This window comes from Haplochromis burtoni, unplaced genomic scaffold (assembly GCF_018398535.1).
Source record: "Haplochromis burtoni strain Fernald_Lab_line unplaced genomic scaffold, NCSU_Asbu1 Contig_51, whole genome shotgun sequence".
Taxonomy (NCBI): Eukaryota; Metazoa; Chordata; class Actinopteri; order Cichliformes; family Cichlidae; genus Haplochromis; species Haplochromis burtoni.
The window spans coordinates 2,290,482-2,308,280 of record NW_024582412.1 but is presented as its reverse complement, the minus strand read 5'-3'; the positions used below and the strand labels follow the sequence as shown (position 1 = coordinate 2,308,280).

At 37.6% G+C, this 17,799-nt stretch overlaps 1 protein-coding gene across 1 annotated transcript in view; it reads left to right on the top strand.

The window, feature by feature from the left end:
• Window positions 1-1,186: 1,186 nt before the first annotated feature.
• Window positions 1,187-17,799, top strand: part of LOC102294524 (cingulin-like protein 1) — a 53,134-nt gene continuing 36,521 nt past the window's right edge. Inside the window, exon 1 of the mRNA XM_014333386.2 lies at window positions 1,187-1,265. The gene's annotated coding sequence lies outside the window, so the exon portion shown is untranslated. The remainder of the gene's footprint in view (window positions 1,266-17,799) is intronic.

Sequence of the window (17,799 nt, the reverse complement as noted above, 5' to 3'; positions counted from 1 at the left end):
TTTTGGGGGGGGGGGCAGTTGTACCAGGCCATAAAAATGCACTTCAGCATGGGGCCAGCCTAAAGTGGTCACGCTGTCTCTAAGGTTGTTTTTCCAACTGGTGTATTTACATCAATGCAGATTACCAACTATATTGCAGAGACTCCTCTTCTAATAGGACATCCCCATAAATCATTAATACAAGCATTGGGACAGTAGGAGGAGATTATAGTGACATAAAAGCTGCTGATGGAATGGGTCAACAAAAACACTATCCTTACATAGCATTGTTACCTATTGCAAAGTGATTTAAAACTTTAAACCAGTGACCAGAACTAACTTCAATAGAGAAAACACCAGAAAGCTGGTTTAGAGGTAAAATAATATGCTGTAGCATGACATAAGGGACTGCACTTTGGCTTTGCGCTGGACATTTCTTGTCAGGGAAAGGTAAGAATTTAAATGCTTTACAAATGCACATTAGACCACCTACCATAAAAAGAAGAAAACACAAATATTTTAGAAATCTGACAAAAACTTGTTTAAAACGAGAAATTATAATTGCTATTTGTCAGGCAAATAACAAACTGAATTCATGTTTTTCAACCCAAATCCTGACTTCTCTGAATCAGTGAAAAATTATTTGAGCATAAGACTCAATCACTAAAATCTTCTTTCCTTTTTGTCAAACAGTGAATTGGAAAATGAATGAATGGCAGCAAAAATTATATTAAAGCATTAAAAATATTATCTCAGTTAAAGAGCTTGTACATACTGGTGGACACACAATTACAAAAATCATTCTGGTAATTACCAATACTGTTCATTTATAAACTTTACAGCTGACTGGATGGTGGTCTTATGATTTTGTTTAGCATTGTATGTAAGGAACTAAGATATATACATATATATGTCACTTAATGTCATCAGAGGGAGAAGGTGGTAACCACAATGTCCCCAGGGAAGGAAACATTCCTGAAATAGTTGCAAAAGCTGCCCATGGTGCACTGCATTTCCCAAAATGGAGTCAAAGACAGAGAGTGAGTTCGTTCTCATGCCTCTCAAAAATGTTCTCGTGGATTTCTGCCAGAGAATGTAACGTTTAACCAGCTCAAACCTTCGCTCCTCCCTTCCCGGGCGACTTTGCGTGAGTCAGCTGGGCTCATTACGCACGTTCCGGTGTGCGGCAGGTGTAACTCTGGCCACACCCACAAGGAAACTCCTGTCAGGCAGACTCAGCAGGCTGTCAGTCGGCATCAGAGCACCGCAGAAAGGAGGAGGAACAGGTAAGAAGCTCATAATTTACCAGGAACACTTGTTGGAGTTTAATGGGAGCGCTTTGGTACAGCTTTTTTTGCTGACACTGATTCCGGGTGAGAAATGCGCTGCTTTCACTTAAGAGGGTTCACGGCTATTTTCCTCAAACTGGATCGCAGAAAAACTAGTCTTTTTTTTTTTAAGGATAGGGCTGAGGAACAGATAATCCAGCTGGTGCAGGGAAGCACAGAGACTGCTTCAGGTCAAAACTGTGCGCAAAAATAGTTAAGCTAAACTTTTAAAGTTTAGCCTGCGGCAAATGGAGATGCAGGCTTTCATACATTCAGCCAAAGTACATAGTAACATTCCGAATGATTGATTTAGCATGTAGATCTTCAAATAATGAATCTTGAGACAGGCATTGTAAACGGAGAGAAGGTACCGTACAGTTTGATAATCCAATTTCCAATCCAATTTTATTTATAAAGCACTTTAAAATACCCAGCACAGGACCAAAGTGCTGTACAGAAAATAAGTTAAAAACAATAGAATAAAAGAAAACAGCACAAATGAATCAATAAAACACATAATACATAAAAATTAAAATAGCCCTATATTAAAAAAGAAAACAAGATAAAACAGCACAGAATCAACTAAAAACAACTAAAATAAAAATAAATAAATAAAAACCAACATCTCATGTGGTGTCAAAGGCCAGGGTAAAGAGCTGCTTTTTCAGGAGTGACTTAAAAACGGGTAGGGAAGACTGTTAAGAATAGGCAATTAATATGGTGATTGAAGAACTATGAAGTAGGATTAAAGCTACTGTTGTTCCAGGAGCATTATGTAAGAGCTGTTCAGAGTTATCTGATAATGTTACCAGAAATCAATAGTCCTCAACTTTTGTGGCCCACCTTACTGCAGTCTGTGTTTGAGCTTGAGTACTTTTCATGGTGCTGGTATGCAGGTTGTAATACCTGTAGTGTATTAATACTGTGGAGAAACGTGTAAGTAATGCAGATACTTAAAAAAAAAATTTCAATACAATATTAAATACTTTAAATTTGATTATAGAATGAAATATAAAGTGCAACATAGTGCAATTGTGTAGCATCGTATTATACAAAGTCAGCGTGGACTCAAAAGTGGTTACTACAGGCTTGTCCTTGCTTTGTATCATGTTAATGAAACAACCTAAAATTAGGCGCTGGGCTCATTCTCACTGTTGAGCTACATTACACATTTCAGTGTTGAAAAACTTGACTGACATGCAAAGAGCCTTGAACTCGGTCTTTTCCAACACCTTCAGGATGAACTGGAAAATCATGTGGAAACCTTTTAGGAGTCTGAGCTAGAGGAGAATCTAGTGTCTGTGGCTTTGGAATGACAGATTCAGTTTTCATGTGTATTGTGGGTGTGCTGTGTGCAGTTTGTGTCTACATACTTATGGCCAGAAAGTATAGTGTGAGGAGTTTATACTACCTTCCATGAAATCTCAATGTTGTAAAGTGGCATGAAAATATAAGTTTTACAGTTTCTTATCCACCATAATAGTGACTTTAAGCTACGTCTCTGCAAGATCAAACTCGTGTCAGGCATTGACTATAAAATTCCTTTTTCTTTTTTTAATACTGATGATATCCAACAGTTTTCATTTTCTCAAGAGTACGCTCAGACAAAGGGTAAGTCAGACTCTGCCCCCTGATAAGAGGCCAACAGAGATGAGATGTTATCTTTATTTCAGCTGGGTGGAGGGCGCTATGTGAACTTTTACTGACTCCACGTGGAGCTGCTGTGTTACTTAACACTTAATTAGTAATAGTCACAACAACAATAACAACACCTAACCAAACCATGCTGTTCTTAACTGGGTCTCTACCCCTGCATGCCTGTTTGGTTGAAGAATTAAGTTGGGCGACTGATTACAAGCTGTGATTGTTTGTGTGGGTGTGTTTATGTGCGTGTGTGTAATCACAGTAAAACACAGTCCTGGAGACACCAACAGTAGTGAGAACTATGGCAGTTTTAAGCCAGAAGATACAACAGGCTAGAGAGAGCAGTGGTTGTTAGGCTAGTTCTTCTGTGAAATAGTCGCCACAAATCGATATTATTTTATCACATTAACAATAATTAAAGGAATAAGTGAGTTCCTATAGCCATTGTGAGCTTATATCTTTGTATTTTTTTTCTAGTTTGTTTTGTTTTTAGCTTGCAGGCCAGCGAGCGTGTTGCTACGCAGCTACTTTTGCAGCCTTGACAGCTAGCAGGGATATTAGTTATACATCAGTTGCTTTAAAGGGTGACGTCAAGCACATACAATTAATTATTATATTTCTGAAAGTTCTGTTTTCTCACATAGGTTGCAAAATGTAGAAAATGTCAGCCTCACAGAGATGTGCTAGCAGGCTAAAATGAAGTCAGCTTTACGCAGTTATGTGTTAAATAGATTATCGGTGTTGTTGTCCTGTGTTCAGAATGTAAAATGTGCTTTCTAAAGCTGGTTTTTCACAATTGTCTAAGGAAAATTGCAGTCATTCATGTGTAAATGTTTTCTTGGCTGAAGAATGCAGAAACTATTGCCAGCTGTTAGCATTACTGATATTCTTGCTTAGCTAAAGTATCTTTGTATTAGTTCACTTTCCATGTCTTTATCTTTCATTCCATCTTTTTCTGTTCTGATCACCCTCATCTCCTACACAGCTGTGCTTTTTCGTTCACTGTTATCTTACATATTTTTTACTGTTACTCTCAATTTTGCACTTTTTTACTCTTGACTCTTCAGTTTTTAGTGTGTGTGTATATATGTTTTTTTATTTTTGTTTAGTTTTGCTGTATTTAGTACTCTAGTATATGTTACGTTATTTTTCGTACATGCTTAAAAAGCTGCCAAAGCTTTTAGCTGCCAAAAAAAAAAAGCTGCCAAAGCTTTTATATTTATATATATATATATATATATGATGTGTGTATGACATTGATTCATTTAGTCTAGACACAATGTACATGACAATATGTACATGTTTTTAAAAAGGGTTGAACCAAGGCAATGACTGACCCAACACACCCCACAAGGCATTAGTCATTGCATATTGTGCAGCAGTATTTCTCTCTTTTTCTATGTCAAATTTTGACTTAATCCCTTTTCTCACTGAGAATGTTCCAACATCATACCTCTCTCTGTTTCAGTCACCCTTTCTCCCCTTTCACTCTCACCCAGTTCCTTTGGTTTCTTAATACCACTTTCTTATCTTTTGGATGTTTCAGTTTTTCCTTTTCATCAGTTTTTCAAACTCAACCATGTGTATGTATGGGACAAAAACATTTAGTTTAATCATGTGTAAAAACTTCAACCTGTTTATCTGTATCCAGCCTCTGTCCTTCGCACACCCATCCTCTCTCTCTTTAATGCGTTTTAATGGAACTACATTCTTTCACTTGACTCTAGCCCAGGCAGTTAACGAACCAGACCAACAAGAATACACAACTGATCTCTTTCACAGTTTTGCTCAGCACACACCCACCCTACACTTTCTCATTGCTCTCTCTCTCTTGCCTTGTCAATGTTTGTAATGGAGTAGAGATGGGTTAAAATGTTGTGTAAGTAAGTGTTAATGCAAGTCAAAGAATAACAGATTGTAAAAAAAAAAATAATATCTCAAATTCTGTGTAAGTTCTTTGCTGGATTTTTTTTTCACTGTTTCGTAAGGGCATAAATTTCAGACACTGTTTATCTGTGGTAGATAATTTCTTTTCATAAGGAAGTGGAAGGATTGCCACTTCTCTTGTCCTATATTTGTCCAGTTTCCCCGAATGTTTTAAGGAAACACTGCACGCCATGCTGAGATACCACCTTTTGGTGTAAAAATAATATTTTTCCCCCTTACACTGTATTATCTTTGCCATTTTTCCAGGCATTCAGCTAAAGAAATGAGGACAAATAATATGGCTAAAGATAGATTTCTGAATTGGTTCGTTGCTAAGTTGTCTGTTATGTATAGACACAACACTGGTTTATCCCTTGTGTTAAGTGCGTTTTTTATGCTTGAATGATTCATCGGTTAGTGTTGAGTGGCTTAACAAACAAAGAAACATTTATCCAAAAATGGTCAGGTACAATGACTGGAGTAAAATTGAGTGAAAAGGCAGCCAATGTTCAAATACAAAAGCTCAAAGATTGACTTTTTAAAAAGAAAGGCTCCTTGTAAGCAAAGAAAGAAATGAAGGGTACTTTAAGACCTTTGCACAGGACTGTATGAGGAGACATTTTATTTAAATTTTATTTAAATTCCTTGTAAATGCACATTTGGATATCTGTTACAGAGAAACTTATCTAGCCATTAGATTATGGTAACTTAATTGCTGTTGACGTGGCCTTCACAGTACCTTTAGCTACATGCCAGTAACACGTTACAGTTGCTTACTACCCACAACACTTGGCCTACATCACAAACAGGTTAGCCGCATTAATTAAAGGGAATGGCTTTAAGAGAAATGTATCATGTATCTATGGTTTCAGTTTCTCTAGTCAACTCACTGCCAGTGCACAAACCTAACTTTGCCAACACCATCATCAGCCCTGCAACCCACTGCACTCTTGGTGTCACATTTTTGCTAGTTTAACATTAAAATTTATGTGATGAGCTGATAATAATTTGGAGCTTTTGCATTTACAGTATAGTGTAAAATGTCTTTTTTGGCTAATTGTTAAACTAAAGCCAAGTCTAAACCCTCAAAGTGCTCATTAACTTTATCGGAAATGTTTATTTTGTTTTCTTCAAACTGAAAAAAGATATTATGGAAAGCATTTCTTAAACACTAACTAGGAAGTCTAATAAGGACGTCCAAGCAGTCTTAAAGAAGTAGCTCAAAGTGATGTTGAATTGACATCTGCAACATCAGTTTGACTTTCATTTTGGAGCATGCTGAACCTGATGTGCATTTACTGGACGAAAGTTTTCATCCCATCCTTGAAGTCTTGATCAAAAACGAAAATGATTTTTTTCAAGACATCAAATTAAAGAAAGGAAAAAATGGTTTTGGGCAAATTATATAAAGATTAATAAGGATGTATATAATTTTCATCAGTGCTTTCTAATCCTGAACACATTAGCGCTAAGGCTACATTCACATCACATGCTGATGTGGCCTGAATCGAGATTTTATAGCTCCAAATGAATGTGGGAACTAATAAATTACACATCAGAACTGGCTCACTTGGATACATTTCCCTAGAATGTACTGCACAAGAGATTTACAAAAAACAAATGAAATTTAAAAAAAAAAAAAAAGAATATCAGTAAGGCCTGTATTGTGAACAGTTTCCCAAGCCCATTTGGGACAGTCTCATAGACGATCCCAACTTTCACAAAGCTGGGTGTGTGCGAGAATAATTGAGATTATAGATGATGTCATTGTTTTTAAGAAATTGTTTCTCACCTGTAGATACAAGTCTTTGTGTGTGACTACTTCATTTGCCGAAACCTCCATTACCTTAACGTTTAGCTATGCCATTTAAGTAAGAATGATGACATCAGCATTCAGAAATTCACTTGATGTCAAATCTTTGGTGACAAGTTTTGACATTTTTATTAGAAAGGGCAGTTACAAATTTAAATTCAAGAATGTTTTAATCCATTTTTTTTCTTGAATTTTCAGGAAAAGGTTTATTTTATTTATTTTATTTTCTTAAGGTAATATTCCAATCAAACATCCACATACTCAGCATTTATAATCAGTATTTTTGATCTTCTAAAGAAAGTAATTATGCACTTATTTTCAGTGTCATGTTTGTGCACAGGTAGGTGAATGCAATTAGGTGACGAAAAACACCAAAGTGTCTTGTCTTATTGAGGTGCATTCCCATGGCTGTTATGCTTTTTTGCTCACAGTGCTGTCTGTCAGATGATATTCAAAGTATGTCTGTGTTTGCTGTCATTCTTCCTAAAGCTTCACTTGTGTTTGCAGAAGTGATTGTACATGTTCAGCAGCCTGACGGAGACAATATGTCAAATACCTGAACCTTAAAAACCATTACGTTGTCTTTTTATGCAGCTTAGTAATCATTCCTTCTGCACTTAATGAAATGCACTTGATTAAAACAGTCTGACCGCCTGTATAACAGCAGAAGTTTTGGCAGTGTGATGGTCTGTAGCTTTCAACTAACCACAGTCCTTCCAGGAGTAGATGTTCCAACATCTACTCCTGGGACGATTATGACAGTACAATTAGAAAAAACCTGATCAAGTGTTTCTTATTTCGAAGAGTTTCCGGGAGAAAACTTCCTTTCTTTAAGAAAAACATGGCAGTATTGTTTAGATTCATGAAACGATGTCCTTCAGACAGAGAAGACTGGTGTGGAGATGTTTGGCCAAAACCAAACACAGCATATCAACACCACAAACTAACTACTGCCAGCTGTCACTCAGCTGGCCATGATCTGCTCTGTGTACCAAAGTATTTTGGAGTCAAGTGTGAGACCAGCTATCTGACATGTTGGCCCCAATTGGGTCATTCAACATGAAAATGATCCTAAGCACAACAGCAAATCTACAACAGAATGGCTGAAAAAGAAAAGGTGAAGTGACGATCCGGTCAAAGTCCAGAGCTCAACCTGACTGAAATGATGTGGCAGGACTTTAAGCAAACTATGCACAACCTCAATGAACTGAAGCGATGATGTAAAGAAAACAACCATAATTCCTCCAGAAATGACGTGAGAGACTGGAAAGGTCATATAGAAAGCAGTTATAGGTGCTAAATGTGGTTCTACAAACTGTTAAGTCATGGGTGTACTTAGTTTCAAAAAACTAGAATCTTCTTTTGGAAAGTTTGTGGAATGATAGCTCGACTTCACAAAACAGTATAATTATTTATCTTCTGTTGCCCCTAGGTTTACAACAAGCCACCTATTGTGTGCAACATTCATTCCTATTATAATCAAATGTCAAGCTGTCTGGTATGGGAAACACCCCATAGTGGCATCTGGTGCCCATCAATCATTAACACAATGGAAGAAAGAATTTTTTATAAACCCCTGAAAAAAGAAGAATAAAAAAGATCTCTGTGCAGTTAGTCACTGTGGTTTAAAGAAATGTTCATTAATGACATTTAGTGTTGTGCTAGCTGCCTTTCTATAGAACAGATTGTTTGGCGGCTCAATAAAAGACGTGGAGCTACTGTGCATGTGTGAGAGAGAAGAGAGACACTGGGAAAAAACTTATTTACTGTTTCCATGAAGTGAAAATAAAGATGTCCTTATGCATTACAAATTACTCACTCAATTCATCAGTTTCACAACTCTAAGCCTGCAGTTCCAGAATGATTCAGTGTAGAAATACATCAAAATGTTAAAATAATGTTGTTGTTGTTGTTGTTGTTGTTGTTTTTTTTAAAAAAAACAACAACATTATTTTAAAAATACAGCATCTTAACATAAGGCTTGTTCTAGCTCACAATCTTTTAATTATGCACACACAGGAGTCACATAAAAGCATGACTGAATGTGACATTATGCCACAAACTGCAAGTCAACAGTGAATCATGTGAAAGCAGCAGGAAGGAGATGGTATGTTAGGAATCAGGGCGTGAGTTTTGAAGGACAAGATGAACGTACACACACACACGCAAACTATTTGGTACCATGTTGTGATCTCCTCGTTTTAGTAACACTATGTAATTCAAATATTACTTTTCTTATTGGAGCTGCGGGTGGACTAGCACTGTGTGCTCGTATCAGTCCTGCAGGTAGAAACTCCCCTTTCTTTGATATATCTCTCGCATGACTTCACACTAGTCTAAGGTCAAGATGGCTGACTTCCTAGAAAATCACTTTCTTTCACTGAGCTGTTTATAACGCAGATAAATTTAACCTGTCTTTCATAATGCCATTATTGCAGACTGCAGCAGCACCACTTTAACACAAACTCGAGAACTTCCTGTTCTTTTGTACTCACTTGGGTTGCAGGTATATGTGTCAGTAGTCACCTGCTTACAGTTTTCATGCTAGGTTAAACTAACAGCCTCTCAGCTGTACTAATAATATTTAACATACAGACAAGGGCCATACCAGTGCTGTGTTTTAATCAGGTGATACAGGGGAGAGTATCAACAAGCAGGGGCAGGGGACAAAGAAAACCATAATAAATGATGAAATGAATAAAGCGAACTGCTGTGTTGAATATACTGAAAACAGTAAAGCTAATAGTATTTGCACTCTTAGCTACAGTTCATAGACCTACTTTAAAAAAAAAAGGTTTAATATCAAAATATACTTAAAGTACCTAAAGTAAAAATACTCTTCATGTGGAATGAGCCCTTTCAAAATCTTATTGGATTGCAAATTTTTGAGGTATTAATGTGTACTAGCGAAAACCTATCATGGTATTCTTCTTTATTTTCATCGGTTACTGCATATAGAAAGACAGGAAAAACAGATGTTCATAAACACCAAACAAATACACATATTTCTTCTTTTTCTCCTTTTCAAGATATGTATTCATTGTAAAAGATAAAGCAATCAGTTACAGGTACTAATAGCCTCACTGTTTGAACACGTATTTACAACTCATTGTAGTTCCAATTTGGACATCACATTAAGTCGATTCCAGTTCTGTGTTCATGGGTCATCTGCAGATCTATGAATTTGCTTTCTAATGTTGTTGTTACCTTTTGTTATCATTACATTATATTAAAAATGTAGCTGTGTAATAGTGTAGCTTTCAGCGGTCACATTTCTTTTGTCTGTTGCCACTGTGGCTGCTGTTTTAGCAAAAAAGAAGTTTTTAAAATCACTGACAGGGTAGTGATTTTAAGCTCTGTGGACACCATACAAACTGAATTGCTTTTAGAGATTATCAAAATAACTTACTATAATGCAATCCATTACACTATCCATTTGTAAATTCAATAAGAAGAAAAACTGCAGTACTGTATAATTTAGCTGAAGTGGGAAAGCTTCACATTCTGGTTCTAGAAACGTCGCTCTTTTTGCTGTTGATTTCCTTCCATTTCATCATCCTTTCCAAAGCTCACACTCGCCTCCATAACATAGTGCTCGGGCCAAATGGTTTCGGTTTGAAGGTCATGAGCGTGTTTAAGAACCCATTTTCTACATCTTGTAAATTCTTCCGCTAATGGACACCTGAGAGTTAATTATTCATCTACATCATTTAGAAACTGCTACAGAGCTTCTCCTCGAATGCATCTCAGTGCATTTTTGCATTTTATAGCTCCTTGTGTTTTGTTTTTGTTTTTTCACTCCAAGTTTTAATGAGTGTTGTTTTGCATTATGCAGTACCTCCAGGCTTCAATTTAGCATCTGGGAAAGTTGGCTTGACTCCAAGACTGTGGTCACCCAGTGCTTATTACTCATTAAGCCTCATCGGAGGGCCGAGTGGGCGCAGGCTGGGTGGGTGCTGGGTGGGAGTTGCAGTGCTTGGTGCATGTTGTTGTTGTGGATGCTCTAGTTTTGAAACTAAACTTGGAGATGAGAAAGTGAAGTGAGTTTAAAAAAGAAAGTGTTGATCATTTGCATATCCTTCTACTCTGTCAACAAGTGCAATATTTTTCCTACACATCATGGCTCTAGAGTAAAAAATTATTGTACTGAACGTGGTGTTAGCTTATTAATTGGCATGTTTATTATTGTTTTCAGGGTAAAACTGATTTTGCTTTGCTTAAACTATTCAAGGGCAGTAAAACTGAAGCTTTGAAGCAAAAAGGAAGTAATATATTTCAGCAAATCAGCTTAAAAGCATCAGATTAGTCTCCCAGAGGCTAGATTATGTTAACAATGGCAGCATTTTTGACAAATTTCTAAATGACCAATTTGTCCAACTTCATCAAGGTTACTTTTTTTTAAAAATGCACCCCACTGACTGTTAGTTGAAAAAGACTACTGTGTGGTTAGCCTTAGGCATGTAAGCCAAATAGAATACACATTTATCCAACCTTCATACCAAATTCATGCCAAATGGAAAGTCTTTGTTGTTGGGGTTTTTTCTCACACATAGGCAGGCCACTAAAGTATGTTTGGAACTAAAGAATGCCTCCAGCCTCCACTTTACTACTCAATAACCATCTCACTCTTATTTTCAAACATCAGTCGTTACTAACCTGTTAGCTCTGGCCCATTTCAGCCAGGTCACCCTTGTGGTGGTTGTCAACATCATTCAGCTCAATCTCCAACTCCCATTGTTGTGAACTGCAGGTGGCAACAGTAGTCTTTGTTCTGCTCTGGAGATCTGCTGCAAGCTGGAGGGACCACTCTAACCAGAACCTTCGGCAGGTGGGGAGCTGGTTCATGTGCCACTAAACTGAGCTCGCAGAAGCTGCAGAGCAAAACGAGCTGCCATCACCAGCTGTTGAAATCTGTCAAGAAGTGGGGGAGATGGCTGGCGTTTCCTCTGTTATTTATTCTCATTAAATGTATATAGTGTTAGTTTGTAACTCCTTTAAGCAGCGTAGGTGTACCGCACGTTCATGTACACACGTACCACCCCGCAACCACCACAAATAGAATCTGATTCTATTAGAAACACTGACAGGGGATGGAAAACAGAGGATTCCCAGTCTTTATGACATAAAGACTGGGAATTATAACATATCCAACCCACTAAACCTACGTTTAGTGGGTTGGCTATTCCAACTGGGCTAGGCTGACTTTATTTGTTGTTTAAAGAGTCAACCCTAAATTCTGATAGGGCATGAGCATTACGTTACATGTTGCTGTGTTGCAAAGCTCTAATTTCATTATGGTCATACGTTGTCATTGCCTTTTTTGCCACCACCTTGTTAGTATCTGGTTAAGGATGGGCAGCAAAAACTATTCAGATGAGAAGGTGTTGAGTGTGGAACACCTGGAAGTACTGGTAATTCTTATGTTATAGTAAAAATAATTTTTAAATAAAATGGAAAGATGTGTGAAATAATTTTCTTTTACTTGAAGCCTTCACTACAATAAGTGCTGTTTTATTGGGTAGTCACTCTTAAGACAAACTATGGAACAGTTCTCACTGTAGTATTTGCATCGTACAATGGTTTACACTTTTTGAATTGTGAGGCTTTATGTTTTTCAACGATGCATAATTTGGGTCAGGCATATTCCTTTGCCTGTATTTGGACTGGTCAGTATTGAGAGATTCGGACTATCCAAGTAGTTTTAAGTACTACTCTTAAATAAATGACTTTACATGCATCACATAGCCAAACGTTACTAGATGGCCTAGCTGAGTTATTGCATAAAGTCACTAATGAAGTCATATGTCTATGCACAATTGACTTCTACAAGTGCTTCATCAGGGGCGTCTCACTTTTCTCTGAGCCTCTGAAGGATTGCTGTGAGACTGCCCATCAGAATCTCTTCTTGAATCACATATTGTCCATTAGCTGTTATTTTTATCTTATTGTTGTTCTTAAAAGACATTTTTTTAAGCATTTTGTCTGTATTTTGTTGGACGGTTCACATAGAATCAAACATCTGTGTAAATCTGTGGTAAAATTTAATCATTCACCTATAATGTGTCTGTCTGCAGACCAAAACTCATGACTGCGCAAATAAACATGCAGACACATTCGAGGACCCACCCTGTGTAGTGCAAACAGAACCGTGTTTTACATCTGTCGCCCGTGTGGGTCTTGGATTGTGTCCAGTTCTTTAGAAGTTATACTGTTGTATAATGTTATTTTCAACTAATTGTGCTTTCAGTCGTGGAAAGTCCCATTATTTGTAAAATCTAAATATATTTATTATTTTTAGCTTTCAAACTAAAGGCTGGTACTTCCACTTCTTCTAATCGGGGACACTCCCAATAGGACACAAGGTTGTGTTTTATGTTCTTGTCTCCCTGAGTGTGTAATTTCCCACTGCATGTTTGGTTTCCTTTAGGTCTACCTGCTGTGTCTTTGTGTTGCTCTACCTGTTTTTCTCCCTGACTGTCGGACAGACGACAGCTCACAGAGGTTTTATTTCTTTTGGATGAGTCTTTGGGAGGAGCTCATCATAAGTAGGTTGCACACCCAGCCCTGCACACCCAGCCCTGCACACCTGTGCATGTGTATGCATTGCGATGCGGTTGGGTGGTGGTGAGAGTGGTATTGTGCCAAACCCTAAAATAACCCAGAGTAATACCTGTATGCAGTAAAAACATACCATTAATCAGTCTGGTGTAGGTCGTGCATTAGGGTAAAAAAGGAAGTTACTGGAAGATGGTGGATTATTTTCCGTAATGGCACTTTATCTGCCACAGTTTTTCCATACATGTTGTGGAAATCTTGAATTAAGTGTTCCCTAGTTTAAGCTGTCATCTGCATTAAGATGCCAAATACATTTTATTTTCACATCATCACTTGACAAATGTATAAAGTTTTCCTTTTCCTTCAGTTTAGAAAGTGCTTCCTGAACATCACCTAGTAAACTGTGTGTGTGAGCACTTTTCAAGAAATGGGGGGGCATAGTGGTTTTGTTGTGTTTGACATGATTAACGTCAGGGTGACAAGAGATCTGAACCTGAACTTGTGTAATTGTTAACTACAGAGGGACAGGCCCACCTATGCTTCAATTAAAAGGGGAGGTGACAGGAAGAGGGCAAATACAGGAGAGGTGGTATTTTGTTTATTCACCTCATTGGGTACAGACAAACTGGTTCTGCTGTTTTATACTGCTGGTGTTTTTATATAGAGAGAGGAAGAGGCGACTTTTGTTGTGATTTGGCACTATTTAAATAAAATTGAACTGAATTGAAAGAACTGCATGTCCAGTAAGGTTTAGCTGTGATTAATTAATCAACTACAATCCTCAGTACTGGGTTGGTTTCGAACTTGAATTTCTAAATAAGTTCTGAAAGTTTCCAACGAGACTAAACACTCTGTTTGGTCAAAGTTATGTTGACCTCCTTGTCCTCCACTGTGTATTTTCTGCATTTCTGCTCCTCCATTGTTTGATCCCAGTTGTTCCAGTTCGCAGTCCAGCTGAGTAGAAATAGAGTTCAAAAATGCAGTAGAAATGTCTGTTGTGGTGTAGGTCAGTACCCATTGTAGGCGTTTCCCCTAGAAATCAGGTTGGCAGAAGTGTTAAATTCAGCACAACTGAAACACATATGTTTTTTGTAGTTTTTAATACATAATGGATGACAGTCAGGAATTTAACTTTCTATTTTCACTGTGTATAGTAAAAACAATGTTTTTGACAGAGCATGGGAAGTAACAGGTTCTATCTGGTGGACTTACATTAAACATAATAGGCCATTTAATGTGCTAGCAGCCAGCAGGAAAGATCCAGAAACGAGAATTTCACCACTTAGCTTCTTCATTTTCAGATGCGGTGTTAGGTTTCTGAAAACATCTTCACAGTTTTGTTTTGACAGAACTACAATTTTAGAATAGAATAGAATAATCCTTTAATTTTCCTACAAGGGGAAATTTGGTAAATTTTATTAACAATTTGGTAAATTGTATTAACAATTATAAGACAAGCCTTAAACTTAAAGACATAAATGTAGTTTTATCTGACGGAGGTCTTTATTTTGAAAAATTAGAATGACATTTTTAGCATTAGGAGTTAACCAGACTATATTTAAAGAAAAAACACATGACTTGGCAATTTTGTAAATTAACATAATCGTTACACTGTTAATGAACTTCGTCACTAAAAGTTGTTTCCATAATGAAACATTCCTCGTCAGTAAATGTTACTGCAAGGCGTCGCCTGCTGTTCACTCCCAGTTTAAAGCTTCTGGTGGCTCAAAGTGCATCAGTGCACAAGGTGACATACCAGAGCTGTGAGTCATGAATAAGGCGTGCTGGGTAGGAGAGGTTTCCTTGTGTACAGACATAGTTGCTTGCTGAGCAACAAATATCTGCAGTTATCGTGACAGTGCATGCCCATAGACCTCTGACCCTTTTATCTGATAAAATGCCTCACTTACAGATTTTAAGATTTTTTTTTCCTAAAAAGAAAATTGTAAAAAAAACAAAAAGAAAATTAATTCTGAATAAGCAACTATTCACCATGATATTCAATATTAAGAGAGCTAGTGTCAATGACAAAGGTGATGATGCGTGATTCATAACTTCCTGTGGGTGGTAGAGTGTCTCACCTGATTACATACCATAATATTATTGGTTTAAACAATGAGATCTTAAAAAAATATCTTAGAAGCGATCTGAAAAGAGGGAAAGTAACACTCTTATCAGGAAAATCTTACTTTCACTAATGACAGCGTTTCATTAGCTCCTGGAGCAGGGACAACTCTTGACTAGGTTGAAGGTTTTATGATTTCAACTCTACACTGGACTGCAGGTTAGTTGAATTCGAGCTAACTCATTTATGAGTAAAAGTTTTCTGGATTTTTTTTTTTTTTAACAGAATCAGCCAAGACTAAATCAGAGTCAGAGTAAAGCTTCAGCAGGCTTTTAGCCTATTTTAGCTCATATAGGTTTGGTTTAATAGCACATTTGTGTTTACAATTTATGGTTTAATGTCCTAAAGTCAATTTCCTCCAGCAGCTGTTTTCAGGAAACAAGCTTTTAAAAGCAGTCGAGTGCAGGAAGGGGTCAAGGGGGCCATGCGTGAAGTGGCTGCTTGTATTTTTTGTAAACTTAATCACATGACTACAAACACAAAGGGAGACTGACAACATGGAGAAGCAAAACGATCAGAAAGACATAGAAAGTGACCTTAAGCAAAATCAGCACAGAGGGCTTTGAAATGACTACAAAGGGATGCAAAAAGCCAAAGAAGCATGACCGACAACCTTAAAGAGACAAAATAAGAAATGCCACCTGATACACAGAGACGTACAACGAGAGTGAATTTGGAGCTGGCATTGATAAAGTGTAAAAATTCATGTTTTCCTGAGGAGTGATATAAGGTAAGCAGACTGTTCCTTTAGATCCACCTCTATGATCAAATCTACACACATTTACACAAGGAACAGAAACGCATTAAGTGGCTTTGCCCTGACATTAGCCAGTTTTATTACTGTCTCTGAAGGATGAACCTGGACTTTATAATTTCAGTCCAACTGCAAAATCTGGCAAGGTCTGGACTTTTAATCTTGCTGCTTAAATCTTATTGTGTGCATATGATTAAAGAGTCTTGAAAAAGGAGGGGGAGGACTGCAGAGGTATTGGGAAGAAGGCCTCACCTTCCTCATACCTGCATACTTATAAAGGTGTGTCTATTTAACCTGCTACAGTCATCAGACCCCACCTAGACACACCCTGGGGACTCCCCCTGACTTTGAGGGGTCAGGGCAGGAACTGGTATTTGTGACATGGGTTCTTGTACTCTTTAGGATATCTAAATAATACCTTTAAAAACTGATCTGCATATGAAATACAAGGTCTGAAATGCCTAACCCATGATACTAAAGCTTGCATTGTCTTACAAATTGGACCAAACGTGTATTACAATTTAAATACTGGTTTAGCTGAAGTTTTGTAACAAAATTTTAAGTCTAGAGCTTTTTCCTCCCTCTGTATCGCCCTCAAACACACACACATAAGAGGCTGAGTGAGCTAATCAATCAAGCCCACAATCCGTGACAAACCTTGGCTGGAGATTAACTGACCAGCTCACATTCTCTCTCCACCAGTCTCTCTAACACTCTCTCATCCTCTCTGTCTCAGAGGTTGTAGTTAGGGTCATCTCCATGTACACAGTAGTGCAGCCCACCCACTAACACATACACATGCAAACACAGAACCCCCCTGTGGTCTGAGCTCAGTCAGGAAATGAGTTTTGAGCCCGTCTGTCATCATGAGCACTTCTCTCTCTCCATGTCCTGCAGTGAGTACTTATGAAATGTTTCACAGCTGAAAGCTAAAGTGTGAGATAATTTAGAGAGTTCAGTTTTACAAGTTTGGTAGCAGCTCGTTTGAAGCTGTTTGTTGAAATGTAAGGCTTGATCAATGAAGAATTTACCTTACTGAATCTTTTGCAGTGATAAATATTTGATGAGATACCTCAGAGCGAGACATTTCAGAAAATGTTTTTTTTTTAGCTACAAAAAACATTTGTGTATGTTTGCTCACTTGGTCAGTTACCAAGGGGTGCCCGCAAAGGAAGCAATTTGCTTTTACGCTTTGCTCGCTGTTTCTTGCAAGAAGACATTTTGGGCTTTGGTTGCTTACGTTGCTTAGTACCTTGTCATATGTCAATCAGCTGTCTCTTTAATTCACATTAAAAGTCTCTGTGATTGCGTGTTTCTGAGTTGAGAAAGATTTACTTGGACCTGCCCACTTTATGTTGCCAGTGGAGCTATCTCCTTGAGGTTGTAAATGACATTAATTTTCAGTGGTCTTTTTTTCACTACGTTGCTGCCCTGTTAGTATTGAAAGGGAAAATAAATTGTGATTGTCAAATTAGCTATTTAGCTAGCCTAGAAATAGCTTTTAAATTCAGTATTATAAAGCCTCAAAGCTAAAACTAAGCTTTTATTTATTTTGCTTTATTCAGGACGGTGGCGCAGTGGTTAGCAAACTAAACAAGGTTCTTAGTTCAGTCCTACCATTGTCTGTCTCTATGTGTTAGCCCTGCAACAAACTGGTGACCTGTTCACAGTGTAC